The sequence below is a fragment of the Limulus polyphemus genome, unplaced genomic scaffold, assembly GCF_000517525.1.
Source record: "Limulus polyphemus unplaced genomic scaffold, Limulus_polyphemus-2.1.2 Scaffold50, whole genome shotgun sequence".
NCBI classification, from domain to species: Eukaryota; Metazoa; Arthropoda; class Merostomata; order Xiphosura; family Limulidae; genus Limulus; species Limulus polyphemus.
The window spans coordinates 1,424,986-1,436,324 of NW_013665660.1; positions in this window are offsets into that span (position 1 = coordinate 1,424,986).

The window sequence follows — 11,339 nt, forward strand, 5'->3', positions numbered from 1 at the left end:
GTATTTTGTTAACAAACGTAATAATAAAAAATGTTAACTATGGTAAACGAAATAATAATTTGATCTAAGTAAGAGTTTTTTTCTTCCAGATTTATAAAAAAATGCTTACGTGATAGAAAAAAATGAATATTATTTTCAAAATCTGCGTAGCTGAATTATGGAAAAAAACCGTAATTAAAACCAAAACAACTTTTATGAAGTTTAAATTCGCAGGCCTGTGTTATTAAACTTGCCGCAAAGTACTTAAAAAAAATCAATTAACCGTCACCCTCTTACATCTAACTTTCCCATCACTGCCGCAACCCCCACAATCCTGGCGTAGATACCTATCCCCATATAACTTCATCCATGATAACAACTCTTTACCCTAACTCCAGTAAACACATATTTTGTTTTATATGCATAACTCTGGTTTCTTTTAGTATTTTTCAGGTTTCCTAGCCCTCAACCTTCATTAATCATTTATTTGGGCATTAGTCTGGCTTTCATTCGGTCCCGACTAGTGAAAATGGGTTTTCTCGGGGTACTCCCACCAAACTTTTTAGGCAGTGGATCTGTAGATCTCAGCCACAGCATCTGGATTTATTGATCCTTGTCAGACCCTAACAAGACCCGTTTGTTACGATGGTTTGTCTAAAGTCGACTTCTCATCTTTTCCTTAACCACTACGTGCCCGGGACTTGCCTTGTCTTCAGGCCTCGTTTAGAATTTTAATTTTTATTTAAAGCCTTAACTCTTCCCAATAATTCACAATTGGTCTCTAAGAATATTAATTCATACGATCTAAATTCATCAATACCTCGAGCGGAGCGAAGGAAGATTGCTTAATCTTCGAGCACCCCTGATGATTAATTATTTCTTTAAAAATCTTATTTCATCACAATAACTACCAGATAGATAGAGATAACTGTATTTGTTTGCTACTGGTGACGTTAAACGGACTTCCCTACTTTCATCAATGCACCTTCCGAAAGTGATCACCATCCCATTAACCCGAATTTCGACTCTGACTCTTTTGATAATAATGATCACATTGGTTGCTTGGCTTCAAGACTCTCTGAATGCAATTTTACCGCCTTTTATCACTGCTCTAAGCTCTTTTGCCAGTTTCTTCCTCTTTTCTAAAGTTTAATTTTTTTCTTTGGCAAATCATTTGAATATCACTTTAAAGGCAGTATTACTTTTGATATTTAAGATGTTTACTTCTTCTCTGTTGGTTTCTTATTATTTTTCTATTCATCTGTTTTTCTGTTGTTGCTGCTCCAGCTTTTCTTGGCCTGGTCATGTATCTTTTGCTCGGGTTAGTTATTTTTTTCTTAATTTAATTTTCTATTTCCTCCCTCCAGGGGAAATTTTCAAATGAAAGTAGTTGAATAACTGCCATGATTTGTCGTGATGTTTGATTTTATTTCTCTCTACTACATTTATCGCGAGCTTGGCAAAAGAGAGGCTACTGTCTCTGAACACGTTTGCATTCATTTTAAATACCTACCAGATTTTGTTGTTTTCTATCAGTAGAGTGGAACGGATTATTCCCAGTAAAGCTTAAAGTCTAAGACGTTATCGACGTACGTAAGCAACTAAGTGAATTTAAATATAAATTGCCTTTGCCAACTCATAAAAATAATTATACATTTATGAAAAACAAAACAAAAAAGCTTACTGAAAGTATAGTGTTTTATAAAGTTATAAATTAAGTTATAAAGTGCAATCTTTATTTTTTATTTTATGTAGCATTTGATATTTTAACTTAATATACTAAAGACATTCACATAATTTTTTGTTGATTATTTATGGATTTTAGTTTTATTTTGAAATGTTGCTGGCCGAAGTGTTAAAACTAACAAAAATTACTGTGCATATATAGCATTATCCGGAGAAAAAATGTATTACTTCTCCCTTTACATTCAGTTTTACCAGGAGACGAACTATTCTCGAATAAGTTATTTTTTCTTAATGGCCAAGAAACAGCGACATTATTAAATTATTAATATTTCTCTTTTAAAGCCAGAGGGAACGTTTTTGAGAAAATTAAAAATAAACAAGAACATTATAACAATTCCCTGCTCATCTTTTCATGTATAATTGTTACAGCTAGCTTTGAGGTCATGGCTTATATCAATATCAAACTCAAACCAGTCAAGACTGTTTGCTATGCTTCACTTTGAAGGCTTTCGGAAGAATAACAGTTCATTTATGACATAATTCTGAACTAGGAAAAAAAGTATCATAAAATTTTGAGTCAGAAGATTTAGTCGATCATTAATAACAGTTTAATAATCATAAATATAAGTATTATAACTTTAGTAGGTTTTTATTTAGTTTTTGTTAAGTACAAAGCTACACAAGGGGTTATCTGCGCTCTGTCCACAACGGGTTTCAAAACCAAAATTTTTAGCGTCGTAAACCTGCGTATTTACCACTGGAGGACGTGGCCAGGAGGTTAGGGCCCTCGACTCGCAATCTGAGGGTCGCGGGTTCGAATCCCCATCACACCAAACATGCTCGCTATTTCAGCCGTGAGCGTTATAATGTGACGGTAAAACAGTAGCCCAAAAGTTGGCGGTGGGTGGTGATGAATACCTGCCTTACACTGCTAAATTAGGGACGGCTAGCGCCGAAAGCCCTCGTGTATCTTTGCGCGAAATTCGAAACAAAACAAGATACAATAATATTCTAAGAAGAACCGGTTTCAGTTCTCTATCTCAGTTACGAGTTCTGCGTGATTTTTTTACCCTGTTTTGACTTAAATCATGTGGTTTATAATTGGAATTTCAAATAAAATTTTGCAATAATAATTTTATTGTGCTGTTGAGTGACTATATATGTATGTCTGAATATAGACATGTTGTTTTTAACCAGCAAAATATATTTTTATCCAAGTTCGCAATTTTTCAATATTTCTACGAACTTTCGCTAATTTTGAAATTGTGTATTGACAGAATTTTATTCGATATATATATATATATATAATAGTAGCCCATAAAATATTTTTATATATATATTTGAAGCAAGTGCTCATAATTATTTATCATAACTGTCGTTACTTACTAGTATTTTCTGATATCTGAAATAGTGTAACTAAGCATTATCAAGAGAGTTGGGGGGGGGGGGGACTTACAGTTACCTCCCAGTGGCACAGTTGTAAGTCTGCAGACTTGTAAGATACCTGTGGTGAACACATCACCCATTGTCGAAGAAAAATCACATTTGCCCTGATAGTTAAGCTTTTGATCCTCAGTTAATGAGTGATGTATCGCACTGTATTAAATAACGAGAAAACGTGTTTTAAGCCTTAAATTAAAACCTATTTTTTACAAAGTCATTATATCAAGAATTCAACTTTTACTGCTACATCAAGTTGAAAATGTGAAAGTTTGAAATTAAACGCTATCTTTCATTTAACCCACATACAGACAAAAGCTACATATTTCTTTTTATAGATATTCTTACTGTAGTCAGTTCTTTTAAACATGCCACCAGTTGAAAATAACTTGAATAACTTAACAATCTCACTACGATTGATTTACGAGGTAATGTAACGCGGAATATAATGATTGAATTATTCGGGTTAAGTAGAAAATGGAGAAAATATCTGCTTTTATTCGATGATGTTTTGTTTTTATTACCATGTCCAAAAAGAGCAAATATTTTTAGCCTCCTTTCTAATTCTAAGTATTAGTATAAAAATAGTTTAATTTTAATAATGACAGAATAAATTTTGGACAAAATACGATTCTGAGCGGACAAAAACATATATATATATATTTCCTTATAGACTAATTAGGGACCGTAAGTGGCGGTAATTTTACTTTTCTTTAATAATAAATTGAAACCCTGACAACTGCTCTAAAAAGTCACAAAATGCATTTCTTGCTTACTTTATAAACTACGAGCTGTCAATGTTATCACTTATTTTCTTAACTTTGACTAACGTTTGTTTTTAGTAAGCATTTTCTTTGTCAAAGATTTATTCTTGTACGGCCATATAGAAATTTCATTTGCTTTATAATAACTCTTTAAATACATTTTAATATTACATTCGGTTATCAGTTTCTTTTATACCATTTTACTTTTGTTCTAAAACCTTTGTTAATTACACAAGCAAGCCCGGATTCTGGGATAGTGGTGTAAAACATTGAGAATACTTTCGTTTAAAATATCTTTCTCTTACTTGTTCCTCAGGGTAAGGTTGTTTCTTTTGTTTCGTATATTTGCCCGAAAGCTACAGAAGGGTGATCAGCGCTAACCGTCTCTAATTTCAAAGTGATAGACAAGGCGGAAAGGGGCCCGGCATGGCCAGGTGGTTAGGGCGCTCGACTCGCAGTCTGAGGGTCGCGGGTTCGAATCCCCGTCACACCAAACATGCTTGCCCTTTCAGCCGTGGGGGCGTTATAATGTGACGGTCAATCCCACTATTCGTTGGTAAAAGAGTAGCCCAAAAGTTGGCGGTGGGTGGTGATGACTACCTGCCTTCCCTCTAGTCTTACACTGCTAAATTAGGGACGGCTAGCGCAGATAGCCCTCATGTAGCTTTGCGCGAAATTCAAAAAACAAATATACAAACAAGACGGAAAGCAGCTTGTCAACAGTACTTTCTGTCAAATCATTGGCTACTCTAATAAAATATGTAGATTTGGCCATTATTACTATAACTCATCCATAACCCCAAAATACTGCATGATTTTAAAAAAAAGTGCGGCAAAGTGACACGAACCAGGAACTCTGAGGTTCACAGTTTGACATGATAATTACTAGGACACACCTGGCCTCGTAATTATTATTGTAGCAAAAATAACTTTATTAAACTTAGTATAGGCATCCAAAGAACAAAATATATGATGTTAAAAAATAATGAATTATACGAACTTGTAAGTGAAAGTAAATAAAAATGTATAATATATATACGTGTGTGTATTTCATATCCAGTGCCGACGAGGCCTTTCGCCCAGTACCAGGGATTGTCAGGATGGCTGGGATAAGACAGACACATTAGTGGCTGATCATGTACTATTTATATTATTAAACTGAGTTAAGAACAACTGTTTTGGTGTGAATATAGTGTAATATATTTCAATTTTATTTAAATCTCGTATAGATCTAATCAATAGGGGGCCCTGGATGTAAGTTAAAAAACGAAAGATAAAATACAGATAGAGAGGAAGATATTTTTTTTTTCTTTGTGGTGTTTGTTGAGAGTTACTACCTTACTATAATACGTACTTGGAGTAACATTACTGCTTCAGGGACAACGAGACATTCAAGGCTTGACTTTACTCGTGTAAAGGTCAAAGAAGGGTAGTGTGAATAAGCTTCTAGAGGTCATTTCCAGCTAGATAGTTTGTAGGTTTCAATGGATATTACCATCGTACGATTGGTTAAAGAGTTGCCTAAGGTTTGCATTTTGAAATATTCCCAAAACAAGCAAATTAGAAGTACTTTAACATTATTTTGTGGTTTTTCTTGTTTCCTTTGTTATTGTATATGTCAAGAACTCATTCCAGTTATATTTGAAACTGTTATTTTTTATTCGTGAGACTGGATGATGTTTTATTAATAGCTTAAGAAAACAACAAAAGTTGAAGATTGTACTCTGTGCCAGAATAACAATAAATCAAACTATGTGAGGGTCACAACATAAAAGTAGTTTTTTTTTTACTACTTAGCTCGTTTCAGGTGCTTACAGAAATTGTACTTATCTGTTCCAATACGAAATTGTGGTGATTTTTAGTTGATGTTTGTTTCTTGTTTTGTTTTTTCGTAATATTACGTTTTCGGAAAAGGCAATATGATTAAATAAAACACAAGTATGGCAGCTTACCAAATCAAAACAGCAGAGTTCAATTTCATGTAGAACATGTAGTGATAAGTAAAGTTACATTTTATGGTACCTACTTTTAAGTGTCTATGAGAATGACAAATATAAAACCTAGACAGAAACTGGTCATTACATACCTTATGTGTGCACGTTTTATTCACAATCATTTACGCTTTACTACATTCACCGATAAACTTTGGTTTTGAAAGAAAAATATTTCGCATGATGAGTACATGTACAGCTCTGACACTGCACGATGTGGTGAAATTAACCCTCCAGGCTTCAGGCAAAGCAGTGCCCAGTTTTGTAGTGGCGGGAAGAGAACAGGTGCAACTTTGATGTTAAATCTTTTACCAAGAAAAATTATGTTGCCCCCAAAATTTGCTTAAAATATACGCTACTGTATCGATCTTATACTAGCATTCACTCAAAGTATTCTTCGTATTTTGAGTTAACACAACTATCTAACATGAAACCTTTCTCAATTCAGCTAACAATATGTTAGCATCATTACTATATTGCCATCTGGTCCCACCAAAAAGTATGATAAATAAACATAGACTGAAAAAATATGAAAATATTTTATTAATAATATTACCACTCCAGTCATATATTTTCAATGGTTCAGTTATAACTGTAATAAGTGGTATGCGGGTACACTGTACACTAATATCAGTCAGATAATTATAATTATCTACAAAAGGCAGGTTCTGGAAATATTGTGCTAAGTTTTAACGTGAACACGAACGACAGAGGAGAACAAAAAAAGACACGTGAAAAAATAAAACTATATCGCTGTAGTATTTGGTAGTTGCATACTGACTCTCCTCTGTATGATAGTACAAATAGTAAATATCATACGAACATAGTATAGTATAGTATACAGATAAGGTAATAGTAATAATGATTCTAAACACTGCCAATTTTATAGGGCCGGATTCGTCACAGTAGGTACCTGTGACTTGTTGGCGATAAATGTAAACAATAAACGTACAGCACACAATCCATTTGTTTTAAAACAATACATTCAAAACAAGTCAAATGTATGTACAAAAATTCGTTACATCATTGGTTATCATAGTTGTAACTAAAGCTTTAAATAATTATCTTTTCTTGTCAAAAGTCCACACAGGCTGGTTCAGTTATTTTAGAACCTAATTGATAAGATGAATTATTTCTTCTCTGCCTCTCTTTATCACCATATCATCTGCAATGGGTTACCACAGTTGTATCCAGAACTTTAAATGATTGTCTCCTTTTAGTCAAAGTCCACACAGGCGAGTTCAATTATTTTAGAACAGCCTTTGACAAGACAAATTACTTCTCCTTATCTCTGTTAACTGTAAAAATCACTTTAAATATCGCAAGTTACAGCTAAACTAACAACCACGCAGTCTAACTTCACTTTCACCAACTTAAAGTTTTCTGACTTAATTTGCTTTCTGTTGGTTACTATAGTTGTATCCAGAGCTTTAAATAATTGCCTCTATTTTCGTCAAAAGTCCACACAGGCTGGTTCAGTTACTTCAGAACCCAATTGACAAGAAAAAATATTTTTCCTATCTCTGTTGTTACAGCATAGCTGTGAAACACATTATAGAAATCACCCGTTTAGGCTAATCACTCACATGCCGGCGAACTTCACGTTTTCATTCACTAACTAACTTTTTCTGACTGAACTTTACTTGCGCTAGCTTGATCTCTTATATATATACATTTTCCAACTGAGGCCTAGAACTTTCAACAAAGTAGGAGACACTAAGATGTAACAATACTCACATAGCGAGAAAAACTTAGAGGTTTTCAAGAAAGATGGCGTCAATAATACTACAACAATTGACCTACACACACAATGTACAACTCTTAACCGAATTACGTAACGAAATTTGTTATAACTATCACCTATAAAATAATTACTTTTAACACTCTTGTTATGAAACTAAATAATCATTAAATATTAAATCACTAAATAAACTAAATAATAACTCTTACACTAAACAGTCTTGTATATCCAATAATTAACTTATTCTGATATTTGTCTAAAGCTTCTCTTTATCCGCTGAATTGTGGCTCACAGAATGGCTCTGAGTTTTTCAAGTACAAACTGTCATAACTATCACCTAATCACCATTAAATAAACTAAATAATAACTCTTTCACTAAACAATCTTGTATATCCAACAATTAACTTATTCTGATATTTATCTAAAGCTTCTCTTTAGCCGCGGCATAGTGGCTCACAGAATGGCTCTGAGTTTTTCAAGTACAAACTTTTAGCTCATGGCTTCGTCACCTCTTGACCGATTTGAGGTCTAATTACAGTTTTGAGCTCAGGAGGTCAAACCCTTTCGATGAATTTATTTAACCACGCCCAAGATATCATAGATTAATTTACCCTAACCCCGTCTAAAAGAATTTCAATTTGACAGTAGGCTGGTAGAGATCCTAATGACTAAAAAAATTGAATCTGGTATACGCGCGCTCCACGCTGTGTATTGCTGGCGCACAAAAATATATCTAATAAAAAGGAAAAAAAAGTCTTATAGATTAATTTACTCTAACTTACTCGTCTGTAAGGAGAACCGCAGCTTGTAAAGAAGAACCCAACTTTGAGAGAGAAATGTCTGAAATAAAAGGGAATTATCATATCAGAAAAATGAGTAGTAAAAGATGCAATTTTAAAACATAGAAATAAGCAAACTTGTGAAGAAAGTTGTGGTATTAATAAAGTGCTACATATTATGCTGAGCACCCACAGAACTCGTGGAGAGAGTGATCACTATGAAACTTATTCAACAAAATAAGAATAAAACATTTAGTATATTATAAGTGAATTAAGTAACAACAGTTAGTAACAGCAAATAATCACCAGTAATACTGAACAAACAAGCAGCCTTTCATACCGAATTATAAATACATGTTTCGGTATGTATAAGTATATGTAACACTAGTAGATATAAATGGTTATAAAACAAAGACTTGTATTTTAACATGATTTTATGATTGAACAAAATAGCTACACTGTTCCAATTGGATGGATTTCTGCATGTAATTGTAGTAGATTTTGTTGAAATGCGATTTTTGTTCTTTTGGCAGCGAAAACTTGCCTTACTTGATTCGGCCTCTTCCAATTGTTGGAGCGAAGGATCCAGGTTTGCAGAAACTAAGTCGACATTGCAAATTTCTTTAAAAAAAAGAAGTGAGAAAACTGGCATTGCATTCTGAGAAATTCTTGAAAAAAAGGATGTTTATTCTTTGACAAATGAATTCGACATGGCTAACAAAGTACATTTTATTTCAAATGGATACGCAGTTTTGTAACATAAAAATCAGCCCTGATACAGTCCACGAAGAACAACCGGCAGCCAACAACGCAGAGATGTGGGTTTTAGAGCTGTAGGATTTGTTCAAGCATAGATTAGTTTCAGTCATTGGAATACCGCCAATGAGTAATCTTATGTTTATGAGAACCGGAAAAAGATTGCTGAGGTAGGAAAATTCTTTAGTCTTAACGTTAGTAGCCAAACTCGTAAATAAATGCTTTGAAATATAATTGATGATTGTCCTACACAGCAATTTAAGTATGGAGAATTGCTTTGTCCAATGTTTTAAATGTATGATCATGCACAAGACAACGAATGATTTAACATATAACAGAAACACGCTAATTATTTGAGCAAGACAATTCAGTTAGATAATAAACGTTTCGTCCCCCGGTGGGACAGCGGTAAGTCTACGGATTTACAAAGCTAAAATTAGGGGTTCGATTCCCCTCGGTGGACACAGCAGATAGCCTGATGTGGCTTTGCTATAAAAAAAAACACACAAACACAATAAACGTTTCGATAATTGAGAGAAAACAGTTGTTATTTCTTACATTACGTCCAAAAAAAGTTGAGTTCTGAGTAAATCTGTTTTGATAGTTACATTTCAGTCATGGAAAAACCCTCCTGGAAGAATGGATGAGAATAGCAAGTACTAAAAAAGGAATAAGTGACGTTAAGCGTTTTTGAATCGTCATAGAACAAAGAAACGTTTGTTTTTAGATGGTAGAATTAAGTATTGCTATATTTTTTCTGTTGCTACTTGTAACAGATAGATATTCATATCACATATGTTATAAAAACTGGAATGAATCATCTCCTGCGGTGGAACCAGACTGCATGCTATAAAGTTTTTAGGAAAAGTTAAGTTGCACATGGTCTAAATTGGAAACAAAAAGAAAAAAACAACAACTCGGAGACGGATATTTCAGGATGTACAAAAAAGTCATAAAGACAGTTAATAGGGTTGTTGTGTAGAAAAAAACAACAACTCGGAGACGGATATTTCAGGGTGTACAAAAAAGTCATAAAAACAGTTAATAGGGTTGTTGTGTAGAAAAAAAACAACTCGGAGACGGATATTTCAGTGTGTACAAAAAAGTCATAAAGACAGTTAATAGGGTTGTTGTGTAGAAAAAAACAACAACTCGGAGACGGATATTTCAGGATGTACAAAAAAAGTCATAAAGACAGTTAATAGGGTTGTTGTGTAGAAAAACAACAACTCGGAGACGGATATTTCAGGGTGTACAAAAAATGTTATAAAGACAGTTAATAGGGTTGTTGTGTAGAAAAAAACAACAGACAAACCATTCCCTTTCACCATAAACTATAAAGCATTTTTCACTCTTGCAGGAAAATCAGCTAAATATGTCAGATTTATAAAAAACAAACAAAAACAGGATTATTCGATGAAGCGGTGTGCCAGGAGGATTATACCATCAGGTATAATCTTAAACAACGTAGTAGTAAAATAAACATAACAATTAAAAAAACTGAAAATATTACTCTAGTGGAGCTTCAAAAACAAATAATGCGCCATCATCAACAAGAAAAATGTGTTGGTCTTAAGAAAAATGTATCATTTTTATTGTCAAATCCTATCTCAGCTACTGAGCTACATATAGCAATTAAAAAGTTTTGCGACTTTGTAATAAGCGCATCTAAAGAACTGAATATACACAAGACAGCAAGCTTTTTTGGTGTTGTTTTTGCGCAAATTTGCAGAGTAGGCAATCTGTGCTTTATTCGCTACAAGGATTGTATCCTGAATTATAGTGTCATAAGCCCTGAAGATTATCACTGAGTTAATGGGAGACAGGATTACAAGCAACAATAAATTTTGTAAATCCAATGCGTCCTAAGCTGCAACGATTTTACCTGTGGGATTTTCTGTCTGAAATTAATTATTGATCTATGTGTGCATTGGAACATGGAGGTCAGAGAAGCCATGTATGTGAAAAAAAGACCAGGGAATAAAGAAAGTCATCACGTTTTTAAAAGGGGGAAACAAAGGCTAACGTGTTTACTGTACATTTGCTGCTTCTAATCATGCATATTCAACATGGGCGTCCGCGGGGGGAGGGGCAAGAGGGACACTACCCCCCCCCCCTGGAAAATGACAAACATAATTCTTTCAACATTCATTCAGCGAACGTATATGAATTTTTCATTCATTTCACATTACTTTGCCCCTCC